Source organism: Mobula hypostoma, chromosome 18 (assembly GCF_963921235.1).
Source record: "Mobula hypostoma chromosome 18, sMobHyp1.1, whole genome shotgun sequence".
Lineage (NCBI taxonomy): Eukaryota > Metazoa > Chordata > Chondrichthyes > Myliobatiformes > Myliobatidae > Mobula > Mobula hypostoma.
Genome location: NC_086114.1, coordinates 12041043 through 12055182, shown reverse-complemented (window position 1 = coordinate 12055182; position 14140 = coordinate 12041043). Strand labels below are relative to the sequence as shown.

General features: G+C 41.7%; 1 long non-coding RNA gene across 1 annotated transcript in view; it reads right to left on the bottom strand.

Moving 5' to 3' along the window:
- LOC134358336 (uncharacterized) overlaps positions 1–14140 on the bottom strand; it is a 32148-nt gene that overhangs the window by 13876 nt on the left and 4132 nt on the right. The gene's annotated exons all lie outside the window — the stretch shown is intronic.

Sequence of the window (14140 nt, the reverse complement as noted above, 5' to 3'; positions counted from 1 at the left end):
CCATTCCTAAATTCAACATTATTGTGTCGAGAGTCACTTATTGACCAGGTTATTTCCTTTCTCATTAACCTGAGATAAATCCCATCAGGTTCTGAGCACTTATCCACATTACTGTCCTTCAAGATTCCCAATGCCACCACCTCCTGGATATCAATATGCCCTACAACGTAAACATACCTCTCCCGATCTTGCTATTCCCCTTGTTCCTTTCCTTGGCAAACATAGGTGCCAAGTACTACTTTAATACCTCACCCACTTCCTCTGGCTCCAGGCATAAATTCCTTTGGCCTTAAGTGCGCCTACTCACTGTCTAGTTACCCTTTGGTTTTTAATACATTGAGATTCTCTTTAATCCTACTCATCAAGGACATTTACTGTTCTTGTATTGCAGGTGTAGTTATTTGAAATTAACACCTTGATGACATGAAATTCTAACAATAGGCTATCCTTTTAAGTATAATGACAAATTTGGTGACACAAATAAAATTAAAAATATAACTGGCAGCACAGTAGCATAGCAGTTAGTCCGTTGCTGTGCGGCACCAGCTATCACTGATTGGAGTTCAGCACCTGCCAGACTATGGAGATTGTATGTTCTCCCCATGACTGCATGGGATTCCTCCCAGAGATGTACAGGTTAGGGTTAGTGAGTTGTGGGCATGCTACGCTGGCACTGGAAACATGGTGGCATATGCTGGCTGCCCAACACAATCTGCACTGACTGGATTTGAAGCAAACGATACATTTCACTGTTTGTTTCAATGTACATATGACAAATGTACATACAGCATTCAAGACAAGGTAGTAAATTGGATTAGACATTGGCTTTGTGGGAGAAGCAGAGAGTGGTCATAGATGGTTGCCCCTATGACTAGTGGAATGGTGCTGGGCCCATTGTTGGTCATCTTTGTCAATAATCTGGATGATAATATGGTTAACTGGATCAGCAAATTTGCTGATGACACCAAGTAAATGCAAGTAGGTTTTTTCCACTGAGGTTGGGTGGGATTACAACCAGAGGTCATGGGTTATGGGTGAAGCATGAAGGGAAATGTCTTCACTTAGATGGTCATGAGAGTGTGCAATGAGCTGCAAGCAGATGTGATGCATGCAAGCTTGATTTCAACATTTAAGAGAAGTTTGTATAGGTACATGGACAGTAGGGGTATGGAGTGCTATGGTCCCATTGCAGGTGGATGAGAGTAGGCAGTTTAAATGGCTTAGCACAGACTAGATAGGCTGAAAGACCTGTCCTGCGCTGTATTTTTCTATGACTCAATGTCTCTAAATAAAGCTAATTTTAATTTCATTTTATCTAGGATACTGAGATTTCATGGCCATTTTTAGTTGCTATAAAACATTGTAATTGCTACTTTTTCTTTTAATTGCAGACAACCACAAAGATGTAATGGAATGCATTTTTATAAAGTACGTGATATGATGAACTCATTGTAATTATAATTATGAGGACAAAGATAAAAGAATTTTTAAAAAGCCATAAACTCTGGAAACTAAATGCTGCAATTTCTTGAAATTTGAAAGAACTATTTTTAAAAAATGAAAGACTTGTTCATAAATTGAGTGCAATAGTTGTAGCATACAGATGAAGCAGTCAGTCATTTAAGGGCAAACACGAGGAAATATATATACACACATTCTTATTCTCTCTCTCTCTCCTTTTTCTCCCTCTGTCCCTCTCACTATACCCCTTGCCCATCCTCTGGGGTTTTCCTCCCACCTCCCTTTTCTTTCTCCCTAGGCCTCCTGTCCCATGATCCTCTCATATCCTTTTTGCCAATCAACTGTCCAGCTCTTGGCTCCATCCCTCCCCTTCCTGTCTTCTATCATTTCAGACCTCCCCCTCCCCCTCCCACTTTCAAATCTCTTACTAGCTCTTCTTTCAGTTTGTCCTGACTAAGGGTCTCAGCTGGAAACGTGACTGTACATCTTCCTAGAGATGTTGCCTGGCCTGCTGCATTGAGCAGCAACTTTGATGTGTGTTGCAGTCATTTAAGGGATTGCCCTTCTGTAAAAGTTAACATGTAATGTTAAAAGGCAGTCCCTGTCCTTATACAAGGCCTTTTCCTTCCAGATCAGTGCTGGCAAAGTCAGCATGAAATGCCTATGGTTAAAATACACAGTATTGTTGGGTAGAGAGTTCCAAGACTCATCGCTTGGTAATGATGGAAAGACAACACAGTATTTTCAAGTTCAAAAGGTATGTGTTTTGAAGGGCATCTAGGAGCTGTGGACAGAATATATTTACAGCTAAGAACATGTTAGTACATTAAATGTGTGATATAAACATAAATTGTTTATGGTGATACAGAGGATTGATGAGAGCAAGGCCATGAAAGTTGTCTGCATAGACTTCACCAAAGCAACACACATTCTGCTGGAAGAACTCAGAGTGTCGAGCAGCATTGGTAGGAGGAAAGGAATTTTCAACATTTAGGGTCAAAACTCTGAATAGGATCAACAATTCCTTTCCTTCCCCTAGATGTTGCTCGAACGTGGAACATAGAAATTCACAGCACATTACAGACCCTACGGCCCACAACATTGTGCTGACCGTGTAAGCTACTCCAGAAACTGCCTAGAATTTCCCTAGCGCAGAGCCCTCTATTTTTCTAAGCTCCATGTGCCTTTCTAAGAGGCTCTCAAAAGGCCCTATTGTATCCGCTTCCACCAATGCCACCGGCAGTGCATTCCACACACCCACCACTCTCTGTGTGAAAAACTTACCCCTGACTTCCCCTTTGTATCTACTTCCAAACACCTTAAAACTATGCCCCCTCATATTAGCCATTTCAGCCCTGGGAAACAGCCTCTGGTTATCCACATGATCAATGCCTTTCATCATCTTAAACACCTCTATTAGGTCACCTCATCCTCTGTCGCTCCAAGGAGAAAAGGCTGAGTTCACTCAACCTGTTTTCATAAGGCATGCTCCCCAATCCAGGCAACATCCTTGTAAATCTCCTCTGCGCCCTTTCTATGTCCCTCCTCTGCATCCTTCCACATCCTTCCTGTAGCAAGGCAACCAGAACTGAGCACAGTACTCCAAGTGGGGTCTGACCACTCACTAAGTTTTTCCAACTGATTGCACGTTGCTCCAGATTCCAGCATCTGCAGTTTCTTTTGTCATGACTTTAGCAAGACCCTTGATAAGGTTCCACATGGTAGGTTAGTCCAGAAGGTAAGATCACATAGGATCTGGAGTGAACCAGCCAATTGGATATAAACTTTGCTTGGTGGAAGGAGTCAGCAGGTGATAGTGGATAGTTGTTTTTCAGACTGGATGCTTGTGGTGTGCTGCAGGGATCAGTGCTGGATCTACTATATTTTGTCATCTATATTAATGATTTGCATGATGGATGTTGCCAATGTGGTTAGTAATTTGCAAATACCATCAAAATTAGTAGTATGGTGGACAGTGAAGAAGGCCATCTAAAATTAGAGCAGGATGTAGTGGACTGGGGAAGTGAAGAGAGCATAGGTTTAAAATGAGAGGGAAAAGATTTAAAAAGACAACTTTTTCATACAGACCGTGGTAGGTATAGGGAACAAGATGCCAGAGGGAGCTGTAGAGGTGGTTACAATTATAATGTGTAAAAGACATTTAGACAGGTACATGGATAGAAAATGGGCGTGGGCCAAATATAGCTAATGAGACCAGTTCATATAGACAAATAAGTTCGTATGGACCGGTTGAGCCAAAGCCCTGTTTCTGTGCTATCTGACTCTATGCAGATCAAGGCAGAATGTCAAACAGATTGCCAGGGAACTACTTAGTCTCCCTCCAAAACTCTGCCATTTTAATTTTTTTTACATCCTTTTGGACAGAACAGACTAAAACCTTAGTTCAATATCCTAAAGAGAGCCAAATGTAGAGATGTAGAGCTCCAGGGAAAACAGTCCCAGCCTATCCAGCCTCCCCTTATAGTTCAAGCCCTCCAGTTCCAGTAATATCTGAACCATATCAAACCCAGTGCACAGATTTGAACGCCAGCCTAGACTAAGTGGTAGTGTAAAATAAATAAAACTGCTGATGCTGGAACCTGAGAATAAACAGGAATTCTGAAATAACTGGTTCTTTTCCCACAGATACTGTTTGACAGGTCAAGTTCTTCCATTTTTTTTTAGTTAACTGATTGTGTACGATGTCTAGATAAAAAGAACATAGTGGGATGCAGGGACATTGCATTTCATTTAGAATAGTGATATTCTGCCACAATTATCCCCAAAACTGGTGCTCCACAGGATTGTGTCCTCAGCCTCCTAATCTACTCTCTACATTCATAACTGTGTGGCCAAAATCTGCTCTAACTCCATTTACAAGATTGCAGATGATACCATTGTAGTGGGCCGTATCTCAAATGACATTGAGTTGGGTTACAGGAAGGAGATATAGAGCTTAGTAACATGGTGTCATGACAACAATCTTTCCCTCAATGTCAGCAATACAGAAGAGCTATCTATATTGACTGCAGGACAGGCACATGCACATGCTTCAGTCTACATTAACGGTGTTGGGGTTGAAAGAGATGAGAGCTTCAAGTTCCTAGAATTGAATATCACCAACAGCCTGTCCAACCATGTCAATGCCACTGATAAGAAAGCTCACCAAAGCCTCGACATCTTTGGGAGGCTAAAGAAATTTGGCACATCCCCATCAACCACTATTAGTTGTTATCAATCCGCCATAGAAAGCATTCTATCTGGATACATCATGGCTTCATACGGCAACTGCTCTGCCCGTTATCACAAGCAACTGCTGTGTATTGGACATAGCTCAGCGCATCATGGAAACCAGCCTCACTTCCATGGATTCTGCTTATACTTCAGAATCAGCGGCAAATGTTGTGAAATTTGTTGTCTTTGCGGCAGCAATACAATGCAATACATAATAATAGAAAAAATGTAAATTACAGTAAATATATATACAAAAGTTAAATAAGTAATGCAAAACTAAAGAAAAGATAGTGAGGTAGCCTCATTTCTGCTTTCTCATTAGGTAGCCAGCATAATCAAATATAAAGAATATATATAAAGAGTAAAAGGGAGGTGAGAGTTGATACTGGACCACTGGAAAATGATGCTGGTGAGGTTGTAATGGGGGACAAAGAAATGGCAGATGAACTTAATGGGTATTTTGCATCTGTCTTCACTGTGGAAGACACTAGCAGAGTGTCAGGGAGCAGGAGTGAGTACCATTGCTATTACAAAGGGAAAAGTGCTGGGAAAACTCAAAGGTCTTATTGTGGATAAGTCACCTGGACCAGATGGCTACATCCCAGAGTCCTGAGAGAGGTTGCTGAAGAGATAATGAATGTATTGTTCATGATCTTTTAAGAACCACTTGATTCTGGCATGGTCCCAGAGGACTGGAAGATTGCAAATGTCACTGCACTCTTTAAGAAGAGAGGAAGGCAAAAGAAAGGAAATTATAGGCCAGCTAGCCTAACCTCAGTGGTTGGGAGAGTGTTGGAATCTATTATTAGATGTGGTTTCAGGGTACTTGGAGACTAATGATAAAATAAGTCAAAGTCAGCATGGTTTCTGTAAAGGGAAATCCTGCCTGACAAATCTGTTTTTCAAGGAACCCTTAGGAGGCAGTGATCATAACATGATTGAGTTCACTGTGAAATTTGAGAAAGAGAAGCCGAAATCCAATGTGTTGGTATTTCAGTGGAGTAAAGGAAATTACAGTGGCATGAGAGAGGAACTGGCCAAAGTTGACTGGAAAGGGACACTAGTGGGAAGGACGGCAGAGCAGCAGTGGCTGGAGTTTATGCGAGAAGTGAGGAAGGTGCAAGACAGATATATTCCAAAAAAGAAGAAATTTTCAAATGGAAAAAGGATGCAACCGTGGCTGACAAGAGAAGTCAAAGCCAAAGTTAAAGCAAAGGAGAGGGCATACAAAGAAGCAAAAATTAGTGGGAAGACAGAGGATTGGGAAGTTTTTAAAAGCTTACAAAAGGAAACTAAAAAAGTCATTAAGAGGGAAAAGATGAACTATGAAAGGAAGCTAGCAAATAATATCAAAGAGGATACTAAAAGCTTTTTCAAGTATATAAAGAGTAAAAGACAGGTGAGAGTAGATATTGGACCGATAGAAAATGATGCTGGAAAAATTGTAATGGGAGATAAGGAGATGGCGGAGGAACTGAAGGAGTATTTTGCATCAGTCTTCACTGAGGAAGACATCAGCTGTATGCCGGACACTCAAGGGTGTCAGGGAAGAGAAGTGTGCGCAGTCACAATTACGACAGAGAAGGTACTGAGGAAGCTGAATCGTCTAAGGGTAGATAAATCTCCCGGACCAGATGGAATGCACCCTCATGTTCTGAAGGAGGTGGCTGTGGAGATTGTGGAGGCATTAGTAATGATCTTTCAAAAGTCAATAGATTCTGGCATGGTTCCAGAGGACTGGAAGATTGCAAATGTCACTCCGCTATTTAAGAAGGGGGCAAGGAAGGAAAAAGGAAATTATAGACCTGTTAGCTTGACATCGTTGGTTGGGAAGTTATTGGAGTCGATTGTCAAGGATGAGGTTACAGAGTACCTAGAGACATATGACAAGATAGGCAGAACTCAGCATGGTTTCCTTAAAGGAAAATCCTGTCTGACAAACCTATTGCAATTTTTTGAGGAAATTACAAGTAGGCAGGACAAAGGAGATGCAGTGGATATTGTATATTTGGATTTTCAGAAGGCCTTTGACAAGGTGCCACACACGAGGCTGCTTAACAAGATAAGAGCCCATGGAATTATGGGAAAGTTACATACGTGGATAGAGCGATGGCTGATTGGCAGGAAACAGAGAGTGGGAATAAAGAGATCCTATTCTGGTTGGCTGCCAGTTACCAGTGGTGTTCCACAGGTGTCCGTGCTGGGGCCACTTCTTTTTACGTTGTACATCAACGATTTGAATTATGGAATAGATGGCTTTGTGGCTAAGTTTGTTGATGATACAAAGATAGGTGGAGGAGCCAGTAGTGCTGAGGAAACAGAGAGTCTGCAGAGAGACTTGGATAGATTGGGAGATTGGGCAAAGAAGAGGCAAATGAAATACAATGTTGTAACGTGTATGGTTATGCACTTTGGCAGAAAAAATAAACGGGCAGACTATTATTTAAATGGGGAGAGAATTCAAAGTTCGGAGATGCAGCGGGACTTGGGAGTCCTCGTGCAGGATACCCTTAAGGTTAACCTCCAGGTTGAGTCGGTGGTGAAAAAGGCGAATGCAAAGTTGGCATTCATTTCTAGAGGAATAGAGTATAGGAGTAGGGATGTGATGTTGAGGCTCTATAAGGCACTGGTAAGACCTCACTTGGAGTACTGTGTGCAGTTTTGGGCTCCTTAACTAAGAAAGGATGTACTGATGTTGGAGGGGGTTCAAAGAAGATTCACTAGAATGATTCCAGAAATGAGAGGGTTAACATATGAGAAACGTTTGTCCGTTCTTGGACTGTATTCCTTGGAGTTTAGAAGAGTGAAGGGGGACCTCATAGAAACATTTCGAATGTTGAAAGGCATGAACAGAGTGGATGTGGCAAAATTGTTTCCCATGGTGGGGGAGTCTAGTATGAGAGGGCGTGACTTAAGGATTGAAGGGCACCCATTCAGAACAGAGATGCGAAGAAATTTTTTTAGCCAGAGGGTGGTGAATCTATGGAATTTGTTGCCACGGGTGGCAATGGAGGCCAAGTCATTTGGTGTATTTAAGGCAGAGATTGATAGGTATCTGAGTAGCCAGGGCATCAAAGGTTATGGTAAGAAGACGGGGGAGTGGGACTAAATGGGAGAATGGATCAGCTCATGATAAAACGGTGGTGCAGACCCAATGGGCCGAATAGCGGCCTTCTGCTCCTTTGTCTTATGGTCTAAGTACCAAGCAGGGTGGACAAAGGAGAGGCAGTGGATGTCATTTACTTGGATTTTCAAAAGGCGTTTGATAAGGTGCCACACCTGAGCCTGCTTAACAAGATAAAGTCCTATGGTGTGACAGGAAAGTTACTGGCATGGATAGAGGAATAGCTGACAGGCAGGAGGCAGTGAGTGGGAATAAAAGGGGCCTTTTCTGGTTGGCTGCCAGTGACTAGTGGTGTTCCTCAGGGGTCAGTATTGGTACCACTACTTTTCACATTGTTCATCAGTGATTTGGATAATGGAATTGATGGCTTTGTGACAAAGTTTGTAGATGATACTAAGCTAGGTGGAGGGGTTGGTAGTGCTGAGGAAGCAACGTGATTGCAGCAGGACTTAGACATATTGGAAGAATGAGCAAAAAAGTGGCAAATGGAATACAGTGTTGGGAAATGTGTGATAATGCATTTTGGTAAAAGGAACAATAGTGCAGACTATTATCTAAATGGGGAGAAGGTTCAAGCATCAGAGGTGCAAAGGGACTTAAGGAGTCCCCGTGCGAGACTCGCAGAAGGTTAATTCACATGGTCAGTCTGTGGTAAAGAAGGCAAATGCAATGTTGGCATTTATCTCAAGGGAAATAGAATATAAAAACAAGGAGATAATGCTGAACCTATATAAGACACCAGGCCATACTTATTGTCAACAGTTTTGGGCCCTATATCTCAGAAAAGATGTGTTGTCATTGTAGAGAAGCCAGAGGAGTTTCATGAAGATGATTCTGGGAATGAAAGGGGTAACATATGAGGAGCATTTGGCAGCTTTGGACTCACTGGAATTTAGACAAATGCAGAGGGATCTCATTGAAACCTACTGAATATTGAAAGGACTAGATAGGGTGATATGGAGAGGATGTTTCCTGTGGATGAGGTATCCAGAACTAGAGGGCACAGCTTCAAAATTGATGGGGCAACCTTTTAGAACAGAGGTAAGGAGGAATTTTTTTTAGCCAGAGAGTTGTGAATCTGTGGAATGCTCTGCAGTGGAGACCAAGTCCCTGGGTATATTTAAGGCAGAAGTTGGCCATTTCCTGATCGGTCAGGGCATCAAAGGATATGGCAAGAAGGCAGGTGTGTGGGGTTGAATGGGATCTGGGATCAGCCATGATGGAATGGTGGAGCAGACTCGATAGGCTGAATGGCCTAAATCTGCTCCTATGTCTTATGGTCTTACCCACCCCAGACATTCTTACCCACCCTCTCCACTGGGCAGGAGACACAAAAGCCTGAAAGCATATACCGCCAGGCCCCAGGGCATCTTCTGCCCCACTGTAATAAGACTTTAAAATTGTTCCCTAGTATGATAAGATGGACTGTTGACATCACAATGTATCTCATTATGATTTGTACCTTATCATTTATCTGCACTGCACTTTCTCTGTAGCTGTTATTTATTCTGGACTCATTATTATTTTACCTTATACTTCTTCGATGCACCATGTAATGAATTGATCTATATGAAGAGTATACAAGGCAGGCTTCTCCCTGTATCTCAGCACATGCGGCAATAATAAACCAATTCCAATTCCAGATCATCTCCATGGTGTGATATATGCAAAGAATACTGTAAAAACCACTGGTTTTGTTATAGTTAATGTGTTTAACAGCTAATGAAAGCTTGTTTGCTGCATGAGAGGGAGTTGTTTATGTGTGTAAAAGAAGGAGATTTACCACTGACCATCCACCTTAGGGCTAGGATTATGAGCGGTAGTGAGGGCTATAAATAAAGATGCTCAGATGTTCACTGTTGACAAAAGTCCAGACAGCATAGGGAATGTGGAAACACTGTCGTGAGTGCTGTTTGTTTCTTGGATCAGTTGCACAGATTTCCCTTTTGAACTTCTCTCACCCATCTCTTCTCCTTGCCTCTCCATCAACCCTCTCTTTCCCTTTCTTCCATGGTCCACTGTCTTCTCCGATCAGATTCCTTCTTCTTCAGCCCTTTATCTTTTCCCTCCCAGCTTCTTACTTCATTCCCCCTCACCAGGTCTCAACTATCACCTGCTAATTTGTATTCCTTCCCCTGCTCCCAGTTTCTTATTCTGCCTTCTGCCCCTTCCTCTCCAGTCCTGATGAAGGATTTCTGCCTGAAGCATTGACAGTTTAATCTCCTCCATAGATGCTGCCTGACTTACTGAGCATTTTGTGTGTATTGCTCAAGATTTCTTGCATCTGCAGAATCTCTTGAGCTTTTGAATCATGGTCATGAGTGGTATTAAGGGCTATTGACAGCTCCTACTTTGCCATCACTAGCAATAAGGCTACAAGTGTTGTATTTACTTTAATGTTGCAAATTGTTGCTCTCACATTACTAATTGCTTAACAAAACAATTTTCTCAAACATATTAATTAATCAGAATCATATGGTAATAAACCAATGTTTAGCTACAGAGAACAGACTACTTATTTAATTTCACTATATCTTACTGTAATTCACAGTATTTTTTCTCTATATTATCATGCATTGCAACATACTGCCTCCACAAAGTTAGCAAATTTCATGACATATTCGGGCGATATTAAACCTGATTCTGTTTCTGAACTTGTACCATATCTTCTAAACCAGTTAAGGTTGATAGGCACTGCCAAAACCTGAGTGAAAGGTAAAAGCTGGCTGTTATTTTTAGTGCATTTCATGGCCCTAAGGTGTTTTAAAGCACTTTATAAATATAAATAATTAAGTTTTTTGTTTCTGGCGTAGGAAAGCCCAAAGAATAAATTAGAGGAGGGAGAGTGAATTTACAGGAGCTTAGGGTGATAACAGTTACTGATGCCATCTGCAGTTTATCATATTGCTACATGAAAATTAGCTGTCATATCTGCCTAACTCAGAAATCAAAATTAATTTCCTGGCTGTAGTATTGAAAATGCGAAAGGTCTATTTAAATATCTGCTCTTCCTTGCTGTCTGTATCATCTCTTATTTCCAAGCTAGTTTTTAAGAAATCAAGGTTCCCGACCTGAATCTTTGACTCGCCTTTCCCCTCCACAGATCCTGCCTGACCCGTTGAGTTCGATTTGCCTTAATCCAGATCCCAGCGTCTGCAGTCTCTTGTGCCTCTCTTTAATAAAAGAGTAACTGTGACTCTGTGAGCCATGAGTCATTTCACAGATGTAATGCTGATTGTATAGGGTGATAGGCCAGGCTTCCTGTTTAAGAACAGAAATCATGATGTGCTGAATGCATCAACGTATTTCATTGCAAAAGACTTCCATCTCTGAAATAAGCATCTCTTTGCATACAGTCCTGCTGCAACCAGCTCTTAGTTCTGCGTCAGCACACTCGAGTTCCAAAAATGGTTGTGAAATGGAGAGCAGAGGCAATAAATGAAGGTATTTGGGAAATGTGTTATAGTATTGAGGACATAGAATAGTACAACACAGCACAGGCACTTTGATCTCGGATATTGTGCCAACCTCTTAACCTACTCTGAGATCAAACTAACCCTTCCCTCCTGCATAGCCCTCCATTTTTCTTTTACTTTACATGTGCCTCTCTGTGATTGTCTAAAGTGTTCCCAATGTATCTGCCTCTACCACCATCTCTCGCAGTGTGTTCCACACATCCAACACTCTCTGTGTTAAAAACCTACCTCTGACATCCCCCCTATACTTTCATCCAATTGTGTTAAACTTATGCCCTCTCATATTAGCTATTTCCACTCTGGTAAAAAGGCACTGGCTGTTCATTCTATCTACTAGTCTCTGAACTTGGATGACATTGACAAGAACTACAGCAACCTTTATGATGATGTTGTTCTCACAATGAAATTAAGGAATAAATTTATTTTATTTTGCAATGCAGCATGATAACAGGCCCTTCCAGCCTACTGAACCTACACCATCCAATACCTATGTGACCAATTAACTACTAACCTGTACATCTTTGGAATGTGGGAAGAAACTGGAGCACATAGTCACAGAGAGAATGTCCTTAAAGACAGTAGTGAAATTTCACCCGGATCAGAGGTGATGTAAAGACATTATCCTAAATGCTGTCCTATAGTCATAGTCATAGTCATACTATTGATCCTGAGGGAAACTGATTTTCGTTACAGTTGCCCCAACCAAGAATAGAGTATAAATATAGCAATATAAGCTACTGTGCTGCTATAACAATGATGAATGAACTGTGCTCTACGTTGAAATGGACTCGGTATTTTAACCTTCTAGAGGATCTAGGAGTATTTCCACATAAGTCACAAGTCTTGTATCTATCAGGATAGAAAACCAGAAGGAAATGTTGACTGGGAGACACCCTGGTTCTGCTCCAAGCTAGTAAACATTGTTTCACTACAGGAGGATTCTAAATACGCTGGTCAGTGAACAGCCCTACCAGACGTTAATGCTTCCCCTTGAAACTGCAGATGTTCTCCTGAGGAATTTCTGGGAGAAAAATGTTCAGGAATTTTGGCTTTTCTTCTCCTTATCTGCCCATCCTTTTGGTGCCCCTCCTTCTTCTCTTCCATGGTCCACTCTCCTCTCCTATCATATTTCTTCTTCTTCATCCCATTACCTCTTCCAACTATCCCCTCCCCACTCCCCACACATTCACCTTCCCCCCTACCTGGTTTCACCTATCACCTGCCAGCTTTTACTCCTTTCCCTCCCCTCACCGTCTTGTTCTACTTTCTTCCCTTTCCTTTCCAGACCTGATGAAGGGTCTTGGCCTGAAACATCAACTCTTTATTCCACTCCATAGATATTCCCTGACCTGCTGAGTTCCTCTAGCATTTTGTGTGTGTTGTTCTGCAGTTGGGATGTTTGGCAAGGCTCCTTGGTTTATCAATATCAGTTATTTCTCCTTTCTGCCAACATTAAGTCTTGCATTTTTATTGGGAATCGATGCAATGATGATATCTGGTGCCAAATGATCCTGATAGAATACAAACTAAGTACTGATGATTCAGATTATATTACATTATACAATACAGATAGAGCCCAAACAACCCATTATGGTGGTACTGGCTGTTTGAAAGGTCATTTAATGTTCCACACCTCACTTTCTCTTTAGCCCTAGCATGAAAAAAATAAAAGGCCTAGTATTCGGTGATCAGCATGTCCCAGGATCAATGCGAGGATCAAGGCCCGAGGTTTGATTCGGAAGTCCAGATGCTGAGGTCCATTGGCCAGAGCAGAGTCTGTGAGTCCGCTGGTGAGGTCAAAGCCCAGTATGCGTGCAGTCCCAAGTCCGTTGGAGGCTTGCTGGCCTGTCCTGGGTTTAAAGGACTCTGTGTGTATGTGAGTGAGAGGAAAGGATGGGGTTTGTTTTGCTGTTGCCTGTTGTGTTCTGTGCTGTTCTGCTGAACATTGTGAGTATGCTATGTTGGCACCGGAATGTGTGGCAATACTTGTGGGCTGCCCCCAGCACATCTTCAAGTGGGTTGGTTGTTAATGTAAGTGACACATGTGTTTCAATGTACAAATAAACTCGAATCTTCAGTTTATTCCTATTTCCAGTACCTATTCAATGCATTTTGAAAGTTCCTATTGAACTTGATTCCACCAATTATTCAGACACTGTAAACCAGAAATACCAACTCGCTGCCAGAATCATTTCCTAATTGTCCTTTCAGTTCTGTTACGGCAGAAAAATCAGTTTCTCTTAATTTTTTCCACAACATGATTGGTTTTGAACATGTTTATTGTTTATCCTCTTAATTCTTCCAGCATCTCCAGCCTCTTCAGAAAAATGATCTCTCTCAACCCTGAAGACGCAAGAGACTACAGATGCTAGAATCTCTTGAAGCTCTCAGATCCGCTGTTCCTCCAGCTTTTTTGTGTTGCTCTCTCATCCCTGTTTCAATCTAGTCAATCTCTACCAACTTCCCAAAGACTTGAGGCATAATTTGCACATTACAATAGTATGGTTTGGTATCATAGTGATCAAGTTACTAGATTAATATCCAGTATCCTAGTCTAATGTTAACATCTAGTTATAATTTCTCTGTGCCAACTCGAGAACTTAATTTCAGACAAACAAACGTACAATAGACCCTTCCTGATGAAGGGTCTTGGCCCAAAACGTCGACTCTTTATTCCTCTCCATAGATGCTGCCTGACCTGCTGAGTTTCTCCAGCATTGTGTGTGTATCACTCTGAATTTCCAGCATCTGTGTCTATAATAGTTTTGGGCCCCTTATCTAAGAAAGGATGTGCTGGCATTGGAGAGGGTCCAAGAATGAAAGGGTTAATACATCAGAGCATTTG